Below are 11,153 nucleotides of genomic sequence, written 5' to 3' on the forward strand. Positions count from 1 at the left end.
TGTAGTTTCTATGTTGGAGTGCTGCTCTTTTAAGACTTCTGAAAGCATGCTCCACACCTCATCTCTCTCAGATTTTGGAAGGCACTTCAGATTCTTAAACCTTGCATGGAGTGCTGTAGCTATTGTTAGAAATCTCACATTGGTACCTTCTTTGCATTTTGTCAAATCTGCAGTGAAAGTGTTCTTAAAATGAACAACATGTGCAGGGTCATCATCCAGGACTGTTATAACATGAAATATACGGCAGAATGCAGGTAAAACAGAGCAAGGGACATACAATACTCCCCCAAGGAGTTCTGTCACAAATTTAATTAATGCATTTTTTTTAAACGAGCGTCATCAGAGTGGAAGCATGTCCTCTGGAATGGTGGCCGAAGCATGAAGGGGCATACAAATGTTTAGTATATCTGGCACGTAAATACCTTGCAATGCGGCTACAACAGTGCCATGTAAATGCCTGTTCTCACTTTCAGGTGACATTTTAAATAAGAAGAAGGCAGCATTATCTCCTGTAAATGTAAAAAAACCTGTTTGTCTTAGAGATTGGTTGAATAAGAAGTAGGATTGAGTGGACTTATAGGCTCTGAAAAATTTACATTGGGGTAGGGGGGAGGGTTGAGTGCCGTTATGTACGGAAAAAAATGTATATTTATAAGTTGCAATTTCATGACAAAGGAATTGCACTATATTACTCATATGAGGTGAATTGAAAAATACTATGTCTTATTTTTACATGCAAATATTTGTAATAAAAAATAATATACACTGTATTCTGTGTTGTAATTTAAATCAATCTATATGAAAATGTAGAAGAACATCCAAAATATTTAATAAATTTCAATTGGTATTCTATTGTTTAACAGTGCAATTTAAATTGTGATTATTTTAACAGCAATTAATTTTTGAGTTAATCGTGTGAATTAACTGCAATTAATTGATAGCCCTAGCAGTTAGGCAACTAGTGGGATTTTCAAACACATCTAGATGCTTCCAACCTGTAAAAATCTGGTCTGTAGTGACTAACTGGTAACCAAGTTCTACACAAAAATGGTGATTCATGAAAGAGGACAAGAGTGCTGGATAGATAGGCTAAACAACATTGATAAAAGCAATCTGCATTGTTAGATTAAAGGAAACTGAAGAAGTTTTGACATCAGCACAGGAAATCAGTCAGCACTGATGTCATATGACCCAAAGAATAAACTTGTGTATTAACAAAAACCCAAAAAATTAGAATTAAGAGCTGTCACAATACAAAACAGGAAGTGCTATAGTAGAAACAGTGATATGATTGCTGAAGCTACTAGTTACTATTAATACTTTAAATGATTAGTCATTAAAAACATCAGTTAAATAGCACAATGCCATGTATCTCCACTATGTTAAAGAACGTAAATGAGGAAATAAAGAGAGAAATAAAAACAACATTTTAAACAACTTAAAGGAGTGAAACTCTATTTATAGTGTATTTCAAGGAAAAATCAGAACAGCAGATAAAACAAGCCTGTGAATGGATATGAGGTTTTATTCAGCCATATAAACTAATAAATGATTCCATTAAATACTAAGAACATATATGACAATTATAATTCGTAAGTGAGTGGAGATAGGTCAGTATAGAATATTTCACTGAATCAAGTCTCTTTTGGCAGCTCAATACAGCATATCACAGAGAAGTGCTGCCCGGTGGGAGCACTGGACAGAATGTGACTTTAGGAGCACAGCCCTGGGCAGCCAGAGCTAAGACGGCTCCTCCTCGAGGGGAAAATGCCCCCCCCCGCAACACTTTTTTGTTTGGCAGCCACCTGGGACTTCCCTTCTGCCACCGCCTGAACCCTGGGCCCTACCCCACAACCCTGCTCTACCCCCTCACCCCTCCCCTGCCTCCAGCTGTCTGACCGGCCCGTGCATTCCATTGGGCCCCCTGCATAGACTCCGCCCCTCGCAGTAGGAGCAGTGTCGAGCCAACGGCTTCAGCAGCTGTTAGTGCGCATGCTCACCTGGTAGTATGCGCATGCTCGCTACTAGCAACGCAGCAAATCCAGAGGGGGCAACAGTTTGTAACCTGATACCGGCCCCCGCGCGCGCACCCGGGGTCCCGGCAAGCAGTGGGAGGAGGCGACTCACGTGTCACCTTCCCCCACCGCTCGGCCCGCGCGCTGCAGGACACCTTCCGCTCCGCTCCGCCCCGCCAGTGGCAAGCCGAAGCAGCAAACACCGTCACCGCCTCCTTCCCCTATCCCCACCCTCGGCGAGCGCCCCGCCCCGCGAGCGACACCAGCCGAGCCCCGACCCCGCGATCCGCTCCCCGCGGGCGGCGCAGCACACAGCACTGCGGCGGCCGGGAGTCCCGGGGCGTAGGCGGCCGCACGGCAGGGGCTGCCCGGCTTCACGCGCCCGCGCACAGAAAGTTAAAAAGAAGTGAAGTTGCCCGTGGCCGGGCGCGCAGCGCTGGGAACGGGGGGAGGGACGCAGCCGCCCCCAGCCCCGTTACCCTCCGGAGGTGGGGGAGGACGACGACAGTTTCTCTGCCGCTCACACACCCCAGCCGGCGGAGGAGAACGGTCCGCTGTCCCCCGCACTGCCCCAAGGCACCCCCCTATCTGGGGGGTCGAGCAGTCCCGTCCTAGACCCCCTCTGCCGCCCGGGAAACAGCAGCCACCGACCCCGCCCCCCGAGCTCAGCCAGGAAAGGGGACACGCCCCCTCCTCCCCAGGGGAGCTGCCCCTACTGCACCCCGCATCCTCAGCAAAGGGGGAGTAATCGCCCCCATTCCTATTGAGGCGGCAAGCCGCCCGCTCCCCCACTTGACCACTGCACCCCGCTGGCTGGACGCGGAGCTAACTCCGCTGCGACACCCGCAGCCCCCCAACTCATCTCCCGTCGCTGCGGAGAGGGAGCAGCCGCCCCCTCCCCCTGCCATCAGCTGCCTTTCTGTGCCTCCCCCGCCACCATTGCCCGAGCTGCAGCGGGTCGCCGAGCTTACACAACCCGGCTGGGAGGCAGCGGCGGGCAGCCCCCCGCGCTCCGCCACAGCCCGGCCGAGGGGACGGCATGCGGGAATGTTTACCGGGGTCAGTCATGTCTCCGGCTGCCGCGGGCGCTGACCTTCGCTTTGCAAGATAAAGCTATGGCTGCGGCCGCCATGTTCCCGTTTTAATAACTGGCTGCTTGTTTATTTCAATGGAGAGAGACCCTCCCACAACTCCCCCTCCGCCTCCCCCCGCTAGCCGGAGAGGAGGAGGGGCGGGGAGCGCTGCTGCCAGGCGCAGTCCGTCCCTCCCACTTCCCCCGGCGTGGCGGCGGCGCTGCTGCTTGCCGAGGCTCCCTGGCTGCCAGCGACGAGGAAACTTCCTCCCTGCGCTGCTGCTTTCCATGAAATCCCGCGGGCTGCTTGTGGCCCTGCTCTGGAAGGGACAGCGCGAACGGGGGGTTGCCCAGAGCGCCTAGGTGAGGCGGCAGAAATGGCCCATTGAAACCTACGCAGCCCAGAAAGAAGCCCCTCAGCCGCCGGGCGTGGAGCTGTGTCTGTGGCCCTTGGCCAGCCGTCCTCCTCCTCAAGGAGTCTCTTCCCCAGTCGCTGAGACTTGAGACTCCGCGCCGGTTTATACGGCCCCAGCGTTCGCCACAAGGAGGGAGCAGCCCTCGCCCCTATCTCCCCACCACACCAAAACAAAGCGCTCCGAGGGGCGGGGGTGTTGGAAATAGTGTCCTTAGCGAGCAAAGAGCCAAACTGCGGGGGGTTCACAACATGGAAAGGCGAGTTTCTCAAAACGCAGGCACCCTTTGCTGGAAGTGGAAAAGCAAATGTAGCAGCTTTGTGAAAATGTGGCATGTACTGTAGTGGGGAGCGCACAGCCAGTTCAGTTCTAGATCCAGCACAGAGAATTGCCCATCTTTTTTAAAAAAGCAACTTTATTTTTAATGCAGATTAGAAACATCCAACTATTCCATTTGTACTCACTCTACTTTTCTTAGATAAATACCATGGCCCTATATTTTTCTGCTAGACCCCCCCATATTACCATAGGTGATACAGGTACCAAATGATTAAGTTTGGTTAACGTTAAGTTTGCCCAATACTTTTCTGTATAATACTCCAATGTATGGTTACCACTTGGCTGGTATGGATTTGCCAATTGCCAGAAAAATAATTTGCTGGTTTTTTTTACATAGTTCTAAAATTTTGCATTATCATCACATTACACTGTGATATATAATCTGAAAAGTTTACACATCTAGCTAAAGATGCTGCAGTGTTCCCACTTCCAGAGTTTAAGTAAGATTGATAACATTTTCTTATCTATGTACTCATATTATCAGTGGTTGTTGGGAAGGGGAAAGTGGCGGAGTTGCCTTGTGGTTAGAGGTTGGGGTTGCAGTGGGCTTGCCTTTGTGTGTGTGGGGGGGGGATTGTGGCTTTTTACATTTCAAATGTGGTAACTACTCCAATGCCATGGTGCTATAATTTTCTGCTAGACCCTAAAGGATATTATTGTAGGTAATACAGGTACCAAATGCCTATCATTAAGTTTGCCCAACACTTTCATGTATAATACTCCATTTTGAGTCCCTTATGATATTGCTAAATGTTAACTGGCTTGGCTGAAACTCCTTGTGCTGCGTGTTTGCTGAAGACTGAATTTTTAAGTTTCAGCAAAAATAGTTCAACCATTTCTCAGAACACAAGAAAAACTATATTGTTTTGTCTGTGTTTTAAAAAAATCTTAACACTTTTATTGAGAAGCTCTAGCACCTCCAGATTTTGCGGCCGGAGTGGGTTTGAGGGGAACACTATTGTCACCTTTTGTCATCCTTGCAAAAATGTACCAATATTTGAACAAGTTAGGAGCCTCTGTTGCACATGCTCAGTAAAGACTTGTTAGAGCGTGGCAGCTAAGTTCTCCAAAGTTTACACCAGCATTGAGTAAGCTTCACCCTTTCTCGGCTCTGGTATTTGACCAGACTGCTGTGTGGTGTCCCCACAGAGCAACTAAGCCCACTCCATCCCAGGGCTGCAAGAAGAGAACAGGATACTTCTCTTACAATTGCTCCTCTCATCAATCAGACCACACACAGAAAACTGACAGCAGGGAAACTCTCCTGTGCTTTCCATGTTTCCCCTTGTTGGTAGCCAGAGAAGCCTGCCTAGCAAGAAAGTGGTGAAGAGGAAGACTGGAACAAAAGTCAGAGTGGAAAGGAAACGGGGAAGGTGACAGTTTGAGGGATGTAACAAGGATGAGAACAGTGGCAGGGCCAGGGACAAAAAGGTTAGGTTTGGAGGCAAACAAAGGAGAAGAGTCTCTAACCACTAACATACATGCCACTTCAGAACCAGGATTCCAGTGTCTCATTATCCCTGGCCCTCATTTTCAGTTAGCTGTGAAGTCCACTGGCAAAATGTTTCTTATCTCCCTCTAGTGGCTGACTCACGTAAAGGATGGCAGTCTACTACTGCTACAAGTTACTATATTACAGGGATCAGCAACTTTTGGCACGTGGCCCATTCAGATAAGCCCCTGGTGGGCCAGGCCAGTTTGTTTACCTGCAGCGTCCGCAGGTTCAGCTGGAGCTGCAGTTCACTACTCCAAGCCAATGGGGGCTGCGGGAAGCAGCATGCGCCAAGGGATGTGCTGGCTGCACCTTCTGCAGCCCCCATTGGCCTGGGGCAGCGAACTGCGGCCAGTGGGAACTGCAATCGGCTGAACGTGCGGACACTGCAGGTAAACAAACCAGCCTGGCCCACAAGGGGCTTACCCTGACAGGCTGCATGCCGCTGGTTGCCAATACCTGCTATATTAGCTGAAGTGGCAGAGGTCTGTGCTATGGAGCAGGAGGTTCTAATCCTGCTGATAAACCCTGTGGGAATCATTATGATTCCACATGATGGAATTTGTATTCAGTTTACTTTTTTAGAAAGCTCGGAAATTAGTAAAAGGTTCTATAGCCATATAAATAAGAAGAAAACAAAGAAAGAAGAAGTGGGACTGCTAAACACTGAGGATGGAATGGAGGTTAAGGATAATCTAGGCATGGCCCAATATCTAAATAAATACTTTGCCTCAGTCTTTAATAAGGCTTATGAGGAGCTCAGGGATAATGGAAGGATGACAAATGGGAATGAGGATATGGCAGTAGATATTACCATATCCGAGGTAGAAGCCAAACTCGAACAGTTTAATGGGACAAAATCAGAGGGCCCAAATAATCTTCATCCAAGAATATTAAAGGAACTGGCACATGAAATTGCAAGCCCATTAGCAAGAATTTTTAATGAATCAGTAAACTCAGAGGTTGTACCGTACGACTGGAGAATTGCTAACATAGTTCCTATTTTTAAGAAGGGAAAAAAGTGATCCGAGCAACTATAGGCCTGTTAGTTTGAGATCTGTAGTATGTAAGGTCTTGGAAAAAATTTTGAAGGAGAAAGTAGTTAAGGACATTGAGGTCAATGGTAATTGGGACAAAATACAACATGGTTTTACAAAAGGTAGATCGTGCCAAACCAACCTGATCTCCTTCTTTGAGAAGGTAACAGATTTTTTAGACAAAGGAAATGCAGTGGATCTAATTTACCTCAATTTCAGTAAGGCATTTGACACAGTTCCACGTGGGGAATTATGAGTTAAATTGGAAAAGATGGGGATCAGTATGAAAATTGAAAGGTGAATAAGGAACTGGTTAAAGGGGAGACTACAACGGGTCATACTGAAGGGTGAACTGACAGGCTGGAAGGAGGTTGCTGGTGAAGTTACTCAGGGATCCGTTTTGGGACCAATCTTATTTAACCTTTTTATTACTGATCTTAGCACAAAAAGCGAGAATGTTCTAATAAAGTTTGCAGATGACACAAAGCTGGGCGGTATTGCTAACACAGAGAAGGACCGGGATATCATACAGGAAGATCTGGATGACCTTGTAAACTGGAGTAATAGTAATAGGATGAAATTTAATAGTGAAAAGTCAAGGTCATGCATTTAGGGATTAATAAGAATGTTAGTTATAAATTGGGGACACATCAGTTGGAAGTAACAGAGGAGGAGAAGGACCTCAGAGTATTGGTTAATCACAGGATAACTGAGCTGCCAGTGTGATATGGCCGTTAAAAAAGCTAATGCAGTTTTAGGATGCATCAGGTGAAGTATTTCCAGCAAAGATAAGGAGGTGTTAGTACCGTTATATTAGGCACTGGTGAGACCTCATCTGGAATACTGTGTGCAGTTCTGGTCTCCTATGTTTAAGAAGGATGAATTCAAACTGGAACAGGTTCAGAGACGGGCTACTAGGATGATCCGAGGAATGGAAAACCTGTCTTATGAAAGAAGACTCAAAGAGCTTGACTTGTTTAGCCTAACCAAAAGAAGGCTGAGGGGGTGATATGATTGCTCTTTTTAAATATATCAGAGCAATTAATATCAGGGAGGGAGAGGAATTATTTAAGCTTAGTACCAATGTGGACACAAGAACAAATGGATATAAACTGGACACTAGGAAGTTTAGACTTAAAATTAAATGAAGGTTTCTAACCATTAGAGGAGTGAAGTTCTGGAACAGCCTTCCAAGGGGATTAGTGGGGGCAAAAGACATATCTGGCTTTAAGGCTAAGCTTGATAAGTTTATGGAGGGGATGGTATGATGGGATAGCCTAATTTTGGCAATTAATTTAGCAACTGATCTTTGATTATCAACAGCCTAAGTATGACCAGTGGTCTGTGATGGGATGTTAGATGGGTTGGGATCTGAGTTACTACAGAGAATTCTTTCCTGGGTGCTGGCTGGTGAGACTTGCCCACATGCTCAGGGTTTAACTGATCGCCATACTTGGGGTCGGGAAGGAATTTTCCTCCAGGGCAGATTGGCAGAGGCCCTGGAGGTTTTTCGCCTTCCTCTGCAGCATGAGGCACGGGTCACTTGCTGGAGGATTCTCTGCAGCTTGAGGTCTTCAAACCACAAGTTGAGGACTTCAATAACTCAGACATAGGTTAGGGGGTTGTTATAGAAATGGATGGGTGAGATTCTGTGGCCTGCATTGTGCAGGAGGTCAGACTAGATGATCATAATGGTCCCTTCTGACCTTAAAGTCTATGAGTCTATTATATTTAAAATACTGCATTAAAAACATTAAGATTGCAAAGTTGAGGGCTCAAAATTAGGAAATACCATAGCCCTCATGCGTATACATTAAGATATAATTTTTAATTACTTGATTGCATACTATTTTTTTCACAGGCCCACAGCCTTATTCAGTGGTGTGAATTTAAAGCATTATAGTTATATTGGTATAACTCCCCATGTAGATACTCTTACTCTGGTATAGAGGTGTATTTTTCTAGTTTATCTTATGCCACTTTGGAAGTTTGAGTTTAGGCCATGTCTACACTACCACTTATGTCACTCAGAGCTGTGAAGAAAAATAACCCTCCCCTGGGCAACATAAATTTTGCTGTCATAAGTAATAGTGTACACAGTGTATGGTGGTGGGAGAGCTTCTCCCACCAACATACTTACCACCGCTCTTTGAGATGATTTTATTATGTCAATGGAAGAGCTCTCTCTCATCAGCATAGAGCATCTACATGAGTGATCTTACAGCAGTGCAGCTGTGTTGGTACAGCTGTGCCACTGTAAGCTCGCTAATGTAGTCATGGCCTAAGTCAAAAAGCCACTCAAATTCTGGATTAACTGTGTCCACACGGGGGAGTAATTTAGCTTTACGGATATAATTATTATATAAAATTATACCAGTATACCTGGAAAAATTTTTCCATGTAGGTAAACCTTTAGAGTGGGATTTTCAGAAATGCATAAGTGATTTAAGAACAAAAGTCCTAATGATAAGTCAATATAACTAACTCCCAATGTGGACACAATAAAATGACTTGTGTACCACTTTCTGAAATTTACCACCAGCCTCAACATGCTTATGATCCAAACACAAAATATTTTTTAACTTTCTATGAATGTTGTATTAAATAAACATGTATTTGTAATATTTATTTTCAGATAAAAAATTAAGCTGGAGTTAAAATTAAGAGAGCATTACAAAAGTTACTGGCTAATGAAGTTTTAGCACTTTACATAAAAAGAGCAAAGGTTAGTGTGGTGTCAGAGCATACACTTACAACTGGAATCATGTTTATAAGTCTGGTTAAAGATGTACAAGAACAGTGCACGCACCAGATTTAATATCTGCTTCCTCATACTGCAGGCTTCTTAAAGTCATAATGGAAAAAAGATGATACTGAGATGGACAAATGGCAGTGATTTGATCATTTTTCCAAACTTATATTCACAGACATCGTTTGGGAACTTAGTTTCTTTAGAAAAAGTTATTGATCCACAAACAACATTGTACAGCATAGGAGCTTGATTCTACAGACCCCTAGGGTTTTCAGAAATAAGCCCTAAGTATGAAAGAAACAAAGAAGAAAATATAGGCGGTTGACCTCACAACAGGTGTAATAAGGTATTTCAGATGCATTCACTTCAAATTGTTTGTGTTTTATATTTAAATTTAATTCCCTGATGTGCTTTTTTATAATTACATTTTTTTAAATCGTAAATTACTGATATATGCTCTCAACCATAAACTCCACTACAGACGCTCCCCAACTTACACAAACGTTCCATTCCAGAACGCTTTGCGCAAGTCAGGGACGTAAACCCAACAATTACACAAAAAAAAACCCTTACGTAACTTTTTCCATAAGTGCGGGTTTGTGTAAGCTGGGGAGCATCTGTATAATCAGGGTTTTGTGTAGAAACTTCCTTACTTTTAAAAACATTTAGAAATGTTTATGATCCCAGGCCCATACAGTGGGAAGTAGGGCACAGATTCTTTATTCCCCAAGGCTTCTTCCCTCTCTTTCCAACCTCATGAACCTTGTCGGGCTCCTTAGCCATTTGAAAGGTAGTTTGTTGAGGCAGTCAGACCTAACTTATTATGGCTCATCAGGTGGCTGTCAGGGAGCTGAAGAACCTCTTAATTCTCTGTAGGAGAAGAGGAAGTCTTTATTCCTTAGGAGTGGGCCAGGGAGCAGTAGGCTGACATGAGAAGATGGGGAATGAGTCTGTGTCAATCTCTCGCTGCAGGCTCCTCTTCCGCTCTCCAAGTTCTTTTCTGCTCACATCCTGTATATTCTATATACTCTCATTTGTTGATCCTGGAGGACTTCTGCACTCTTCCAGAATCAGAGAATAGTAGCAAACTGGCAGGACACTTCACAGGATGAAAGTAGTTTGTCTAGCACCTTATCTATTTCCACTCTCTGGGTCTGCTCCAAAGCTCATTAAAGTCAAAGGAAAGATTCCCATTGATTTTAAGGGGCTTTGGATCAGATCCTATCAACCCAGTCCCTAAGGACAAAGATTAGTAAACAGCTTTATCTTGGAAAATGCTGTTCCATGTATAATAAAGATCCAGTACTGAGTTTGTAAAGAGCCATCTGAGCGCTGATATTAGGAGTTCTGAAAACCTACCACTGCTGAGAACATGTGAACTGAAAACTCTGAGACACTGGGAAAAATCTAAAACAAGTAATTTAAGAACATCTTTAACCCTGTACTCCCCAAAATCTCAGAAGAAAAATTCTCATACCCTACTTCAAGCATCCCAATTTGCAAGCAGTAATTACCCCTGTCACAAGGCTATAAGGGGTAGAAAATAAGACTTTGAATGGAAGTTCAGACCCAACTTTAACTATGGAGTCATGACCAACTCCTTCATAATATAACAACATTGGTATGTATGTCTCTTTTCAGACATGTAATACAATATTAAATGTCTTCATTGCCCTGTGTTTCCCCCATTAAGATATACTTATTAGCCTTTGGCTTCACAGTTCATCCACTTGGGAATTGCATTTTTGCCCTGTAAAACAAAGGGACAATGATATTACCACTTAATTATAAAAGGCATCACACAAAGTTCTGCCATTATTAAGATCTGGAATTTTTCATTAATTGCTGCTCCTCTCATAATGTGCATGCCATGTTTCAGCAACCAGTAGCAGATTGCTTCTCTGTTTACACATCTATTGTAGAATATTTATTTAATTTTCTCCTAATGTTGGTGCATGGTAGAAGTAATGCACAATTCCAGTATAATAATTATAGTGCACTCAATAAACAGTATGTCAATGTTTTACAGAATC

General features: G+C 44.3%; 1 protein-coding gene across 5 annotated transcripts in view; it reads right to left on the reverse strand.

The window, feature by feature from the left end:
• The window catches only part of NCOA2 (nuclear receptor coactivator 2), a 271,000-nt gene extending 267,739 nt beyond the window's left edge, over positions 1-3,261 (reverse strand). For 3 of the 5 annotated variants that reach the window (XM_050940572.1, XM_050940575.1, XM_050940573.1), the window contains exon 1: positions 3,071-3,259. The gene's annotated coding sequence lies outside the window, so the exon portion shown is untranslated. Of the gene's footprint in view, positions 1-3,070 lie in introns of all 5 variants that reach the window. The other 2 variants (XM_050940578.1, XM_050940576.1) reach the window with 2 other exon arrangements.
• Positions 3,262-11,153: the final 7,892 nt, after the last annotated feature.

This window comes from Gopherus flavomarginatus, chromosome 2 (assembly GCF_025201925.1).
Source record: "Gopherus flavomarginatus isolate rGopFla2 chromosome 2, rGopFla2.mat.asm, whole genome shotgun sequence".
Taxonomy (NCBI): domain Eukaryota; kingdom Metazoa; phylum Chordata; order Testudines; family Testudinidae; genus Gopherus; species Gopherus flavomarginatus.